Here is a 7,428-nt window from a genome sequence, read left to right as displayed (position 1 = left end):
TAAATGGAGCAGTCACCTTATCAAGCATGGCACTTCCCAAGAACCTGAACAGACCTCTATTGCTCTACAAAGCTAATATTCTTATAAAGAGTCATACATGAAGCACTCTGTTCACCCTAAACAAATGTGTTTTTTTCCATATGGTAAAGGAATGCCAGTAGTGGGTGGAATCATAATATACAAACACAGGACAAAAAGTCATTTGTTATCCAGGATTACAGAATACTGAGGGGAAGGGGACTGGGAGAGTGTATGTGTATGTGCATGTGTATGTGGGAAAGAGACTTACAGAAGGAAAAAACAGGAATCAAATTAAAACCAGGTCAACTGAATTACAGAAGTCAGAGGTTGTTCCCTTTATGTTGATAATATTTTTCTTAGAATGATCTCATAACTCTTAGACAAATAAGTGCATCGCTGCTGCAGAGATGACCATCTGTCTGCCACTCCCTGCCCTCCCTCTTGTTCTGTTTTTTTCCATTAGCACTGGTGCCTTTAGGGCCTCTTAAAAAATAAAAGCCAATGTGTTTTATAATCATGCATGCAGCACGTGCCAGTGAGCTCCAGATTGAACAGGGTCACTACAAGCCTGTGGAGACTTATAAGTATTTGTGAAGGGCCACACCAAGGCTTTGTTTGCGGGTATCTGGATTGTCTGTAAGGTGGGAAGAGCCTGTCTCTGGACCCTGAGTTTGCCTGTGCTGCCATGGATATAACATGCTAGAAGCAAGGATTTCTTAGGGTGATCTCTCTTATTGGATCAGCTATGGAGTTGGGATAGTTGCTGAGCCAATCTACCTCTCACAGGGTGCCATTAATGCACACAAATAAAGTCAGTGCTTATTGCTCTGGAGTTTTTTTGCTCCCAGTCAAGCCATTTGAATGTGTGCCCAGGAGCAAAAACTCTGGAGCATAGTGCTCTAGAGTTTATTCATACACAGCACGTGACGCCTGGTCAGAGCAGTGTAGGCTGGCAGGGAACCCAGGAAGTTAGCCTGCCAGCCCAGATAGCCCCACACTGAAGCACCCTGTACTGCAGGCACCTGGGACTGCGTTTACACATGTGCTGCTGCACATGAAAGAACTCCTCAGCAGGGTAGTACTTGTATTTACAAGTATACTTGTATTTACAAGTACTACCCTTCTGCAAAGTTTATTAGTTTTGTGCACTCTAATAGGGACTCGTGTGTGGACGCTGAGGTGTTTACTGCACAGTAAGTATCTTGTGTAGATACACCCTCATTGCCCAAGAAAAAGCTGGCATTCTTCCATCGGTTCATACTGTGATTTATCATCACAACACGTGAAGAACAGTTACAAAGAAAAAGCAGAAAAAGTGACTGCTCTCTAAGCTCTGCTCTGGGGAGAGTACAGAGAGGAGGAAGGGAGAGCTGCTGATGACTTTATCCTTGCTGAATGCTTGAGACAGCAGGATTGTAGTAAGGGCATTATTGATCCCCTCCTTTCCTATAGGGACACCAGTCTTCTTGCACTCCTTTGAATATTGGTGCTACTGTAGTTACAGGCAGTCCTCGACTTACAGTGTTTTGAGTTACGTTTCACACTTACAATGTTTATAAATTGACACCCTGTTTCAACTTTATGACATCAGTTTCGACTTTACAACACTTGATCTGATCCAATGCCATGCCAGCAAACAAGTTCGCTGCATCGCTTATCTCCCTGGAGAACATCTGTCCAAGCTTCCTTGGACACTTTCTTTAAGAAAGCAGACAAGACTCCAGAAAAACCTGCAGCCAAGACTCCTGACAAGACTCCAGCCAAGAACCCTTCAAAAAGTCCAGCAAAGCCACCTCAAAAAAGTCCTTCCAAATCAATATGATTGCTATTTACAATATAAATACATTAATGTAGCTATGTTACTCATCTATAATTGATTGAGTACAAAATTCTGGGGTATTTTTGGTGAAAACAGGGTATCGGGCCTTGGTTCAGGAACCAATCCCCCATCGGCGCTGTTTTCAGAGAGATTTGGAGATTCGGCCATAGACTATAATGGGGAATCACTGAAATACCTTTAACTTTGTCATCTTTTGGCAGATTTGGATGAAAACAGGTGAGACGGTAGCCACTTTTGAGGGCATGAGGCCTGCCAATATTCAAGGAGATAGGTGCAGGTGTTTGTGTGTTAAGGCACAGCAGGGTGAAAACTGCAGGCATGGTAGCCCCTGTTCTCACCCTCACAACTCCAATGCAACCAGTAAGCCTCAGGCCTCTCAAATATCTTACAAGTCTGGGGTTTCCCCAGCCAGGACTGTGTGGTGGCTGGAGCTTATATCAGGTGCCTCCTGCTCCTACCCACATTTCAACAGGGAGGTGCATAGTCCTGGCATTTCCTGGGGCTCCTGTGCCACTGGCAGTCCCACCCAGGCCTCCTCCCTACCTTGGCAGGGTGCAATTTTAGGTCATGCTGAGGATGATATGGGGCCTCCTCCCCCCATATAGCCTTAGCCGTCATACCTCCAAGTTCTTCCTGGCACGGGAGCTCATCAGGAAGATGTTCCTCCCCTGCTGGCTGGTAAGAAATTAAACTGCCGCCTTCAGCTCTGAGACCAGGGCATTAAATGGCCACCCTGTCCTGCCACATACATCGACCCTCATGGGGGCATGAGGGAGGCCTGCCAGGTTTTAGGCACAGTGGTGCAGGGGTTTCACCTCAAACTGCTGAAAGCAAAACTCATGTCACTTGTGTGTGTTAAGGGGTATAGGTAGTAGCTATGTTGGTCTAAGGACATAGCCCAGATGAGGTTCTTAGGGTCAATCTGATATATTTTATTAGACCAATGGAATAGTTGGAGAAATTCTTTGCTGCACACTTTCAGGTTTAAAAACCCTTTGTCAGGATGAGGAAGCATCTAGTTGGTATGTGTGCTCTTCCTGGATGGAAGGAATAGTAAAGAAGCCAGAGGCTGGCATGCAATACAGGCAAGGAAGCCAGTCAGTAAAAATGAAAATGCAGGTGTCAGGGGGTGGGAGACAGGCTGGGGTGGGGGGAAGGAGGGTGTAGCAGGTAAAAGTGGAGAGGTACCTGGGGAGTCAGATGTCCACTGGGAGATGAAATTGGGATGGAGGAGACTGTAATTCTGGTGCTAGTGGCTATTTTTGGTGTTGGGGGAGGTGGTGCAGGGACAGGTACTGCTCCCACCTCCTTGCTTCCACTGGCAGCAGAAGACTCATGGCTGCCAGGAAAGAGGATGCATTTATGTTTGGGTGGGGGAAGGTGAACTTGCAGCTCTCTCCCTAACCCCTCTAGCCCCTCTTCCTCTCCTTCCAGAAGACCTGGCACCTGCCTTTCCAGCATGCTTCATATTAATCTTTCCTGTGCTGGAAAATGTATGTGTGTGTGTGTGTGTGTAGCTGTAATATCTCTTCTTTTCTCTGTGTAACTAACTAATATCTCTTTTTCTGTGATTATTGTATGTGTCTGACTAGTACTATCTTTTCTTCTCTGTTGTGTTTGCTGTATATGTGTGTGTAATTAATAATATTAATATCTCTTCTTCTCTGTCTACTGTATGCGTGTGTGTGATGTATGTGCTTTCTTGCACAGTGGTGAATCACACTGCCAGGGAAAATACAGCTTTCTTTTAAAGTGTGTGGGGAAAAAATAACTAGAACAAATAAGAGGTTTTTTGGGGGGGAAATAAGTTGAAATAAATGGATTGGATAGGGATAAGTAGATGGGTTCTAGGCAAGGGTACTTAGTAAGTTGTATTCAATCCTTTCCAAGAACAGAAACTAGCAGGAGACTGACTCAGAAGACAAGCCAGTCCAGTAGTATGTTTCAGATGCTGTCGCTCAGTCAGAAACAGCTCACAAAAGGGACTGAAAGTCTGCAGACAGAGGCTTATATGCTGTTTCTATGTCTCTCCCCCAGAACACTGTAATTGGAAAGTGACTCAGGGAAAGATCATAGTCACTGGCCAGCTACAGATGTCAGTCTTTCCCACCCTGTTCCCTCTCCCTCTTCTCAGTTTCTGTTCCTCTGAAAGATTGCCTTCCAAATCTCTGAATCTTTTCCAATTTTTTTCTGAATCAATTCAGAGGCTCTGAACTGAGATAGAGGGGTGCAGTGGAGTAGTTACAGCCCCCTTTGGCTGTGCTTCCTGAGCTCACTGGCATGTTAATGCAGATACTGCCAGAGCTCCTCATTTGCTGCGAGCTCCGAGCTCAACACTTGGATGGTACAGGGTCTATCCAGAGCCCCTGCTTCCACACAGCTCCATAGCCCAGGGGGTGAACACTGCTACTGTTCACCCTTCTCCTTTCTTCCTCTTTCACTCTCCCTCCCATTGCTGAATTCAGCAGCGTGGGGAGAGAGAGGATGAGTGGCAGTGGCATTCAAGCCCTGGGCTTCAGAGCTGCATGAAAGCAGGGGCTGAATACTGTGGCTCATCTCTTCTTTATCCCCACTACCAAATTTGTGGTGAGTGGGGAGAGGGGAAGCAAGGAAGGTGAATGGCGTCACCTCTCATCCCTAGAGATCTGAAGCCATGAAATCAGGATGTCTGGCCATATCCCACATCAGCTAGCTGGTGAGCTCAAAGCTCATGAGCTTTCTTCACTGTATATTTGCCACACAGTCAGAGGGGGTGTGCCCACACCCCTCTTGCCACAATCCTGGATCTACCCTTGGAAGAGGGCTGGGACATCTGTTGTGTTGGCAGTAACAGAACTGCACCAAAAGCAGGTCTAAGTCCAAGTGACCTTTCACTGATGTGGACTTTAAATGAATGATCACTAATGTCTGAGAACATGTCAAGACCTGCTCTAGAACTGAATGTGAGCTCAAGGAAACAAGTTTTGCCTTGAGTGCTTAGAACAAAAATAGATGCAGAGAGGTCTAATGATCACAAAAAGATCCATGGTTAATGGTTAATACTGGGATGTGCTTGTGTGCTTCACTCCCCTTTGATAAAGCACATTGGAGCTGCTTGTGAATGGTAAGTTTTCTGGAGTTGGCCAGGCCAAAAAAAAATGATCCCCACCCCCTGCAGTTTTCATCCCTATTCTGCTTTTCATGAGAATTGTCTAGGCTACTTTAATATCCTCTGTCCTGTTTCTGTAGGCTTCTGGAAGAGAAGCTGATGGTGTGAAGCCAGAGCTTCCCATCTGAAGCCATTAGGTTCCACAGTTGTCAATGTTTGCAGCTTTACACATTGCAGTAAGGGGAATACTGGCTGCTCAACAGGCAGGTTTTATGAAGGCTTTCAAGCTGGGGAATCTTGGCAGCCTTTCCTCTGCTATAGCTAGTGTTTTTTTATTACTGTAATGGAAAAGGTTCTTCTCTCAGATGTCTTTTTAATATCTCTTGTCTCATCCTACCTTGAAGCTGCAGGAAGGACAGATGGAAAACACCTCTAAGGTCATCAGACCCACATCCTGCCAACAATGAATCCTTAGTCAGTGAAAGCAGGCAGGCCCATTACATTCCTACTGCATTTCATAGATCTTTCTTGCCATACAGTGGCCAGGAGCCCTGCCCTTGGAGTCAAAGGAACACAGGAAGCACAGTGAAAGTAGGCACATCTTTTCCCTTCATCTTACTCCAGTTTTGCAGCTGGTTAAGACCTCCTAGGAGCATTGCAGTAATTCTCTTTCCTATTTTTTTATCTGAGACTTTTTAAATGCATTAGAAAAACAAATGCATCAACCTATTCAATATACTTCTCCAGCTGAAGTGGGTAAATATTATCAGCCTCCCTTTATAGATGGGGAAATTGAGACACAGAGACATACAGAAACAAGTCAGAGACTAATCTGGAAATAGAACCCAGGACCTTGACCCTCAGCATTTTCTGAATTAACAAACGGGAGGAACAGAAAAAGATGCATAGAGCACTTTTTCACTTTACCACTTCATGATTTCACTTGCAGACAGAAGTGAATTGTAGATTTTAAAAGGGGGGTTGGGGTGGTAGCAGCAAGTGGCACTTCAGGGGAGACTGCACCCCCCCATCACACTGTGATAGATGGGCAGACCGTGCTATGGCAGTAGCAGTTTTCTTACTAAATCAGGTATAATTCCTTCCCCCCGTTTTCCCTCTCTGCTCAGAGGCACATCCCTTCCTTTCCCCTTACCACCCCTCCCTACCTACTGCTGCTGCCATCCCCAGTGTCCTGGAGGTGAAGGGACTACTCCAGTCAGGCTGTGTGGGGCTTGTGTTCAGCCTGGAACAGTGGCAGCAGTGGTGAGCAGGTGGGTTCCTCCTCCCTGTGGCTGCACCCGTGCTGGCAGGGAACCCCCAGGGGGGCCAGGGAGGAAGGAGGAACTTGCCTGCCCACTACTGCTGCTGCTGCTGCTGTCCCAGGCCCCAGGCTGAGCCCAACCTCCATGCAACCCAGCTGGAGTGGGACAGGAGCTCTCATCACCTTTGAGCCTGTGGGAACAGTAGCAGTGGCCGTCTGGAGAGTGGGGGATAGGAGGGAACAGAAAGGGAAGGGAGTGGATGGGCCTCTGAGCATAGCATAGAAGGGAGGGGGCGTGGTATTCTTACCTTCTTTGGGTTCTTAAAAAAGCCCCTGGCAGCTGCTCCTGCTACATGGCCAGAAAGGGGAGTGCAGCTGCACCCCCTCTGGATCTCCCCTTTTGGCAGGCAGCATTTTAACAAGTTAAGAGCCTAGAAAGGAGAGCCTTTTTTATGGGAGATTTAATGACATGAGACTAATGAAGAACATGAGGGCAGTTCATGCTTCCAGGTGGGGGAATCTGCTGCTTTGCCTTTCTTTCAGCTCCCACTTCCTGAAACTGGAGAGTTTCATTCCTCCTGCTCTGCTCTTGCCATTGCAGGGAGAGATGCCTCTGGCCTGTGAAAGCTATCTCAGGCCTGGACTGTGGGTGCGTTTACATGTTTTACTCATGTCAAAAGCTGTCCACATAAACTCACTGGGGAAGGTACTGTCTTTTATGCCTTACACAGCACTTTGTGAACATAAACCTAATAGCAATAAGAAAGTTTTTGAGTCCTATTTCTCTGTTCCACCCTCTTTCCCTACACATGGAATATCTGTTTTCACTTTGAATCTCAGAGAATGTCTTGTGTAATGTTGTCTAGGAATTTTTGGATTATTATTAAAAAGAAGTGGATCATTAGGGATATATTTTCCTTTCGTGGACACGGGAATATTTAATGTAGCATATGATGGAGAGTGGCATGGAAGAGCCTCAGTAGGCCAGAGTCTAGTCCACCTGCTAGGCACGTAAGTGGATTTAGGTTCCTAAGTGTGATCCTATTCTACCTTGCTCAAGTTCCTCAAAAGCTTAACACAAAAAAAAGGGGGGGGGGGTTCCTCCTCCTTGTTTTTTGTGACTAAATGTAAAGAGTCAGATGACGGTGTGTTACAAAAGTAAATGCGTAAATAGATTTTCAGGGAACTGAGCAGAACATACAATTGCAGTTGGGCATC

This window comes from Gavialis gangeticus, unplaced genomic scaffold (genome assembly GCF_001723915.1).
Source record: "Gavialis gangeticus isolate Ggan-Ray unplaced genomic scaffold, GavGan_comp1, whole genome shotgun sequence".
Lineage (NCBI taxonomy): Eukaryota > Metazoa > Chordata > Crocodylia > Gavialidae > Gavialis > Gavialis gangeticus.
The sequence above is the reverse complement of the archived record's forward strand: the minus strand, read 5'-3'. Positions refer to the sequence as shown.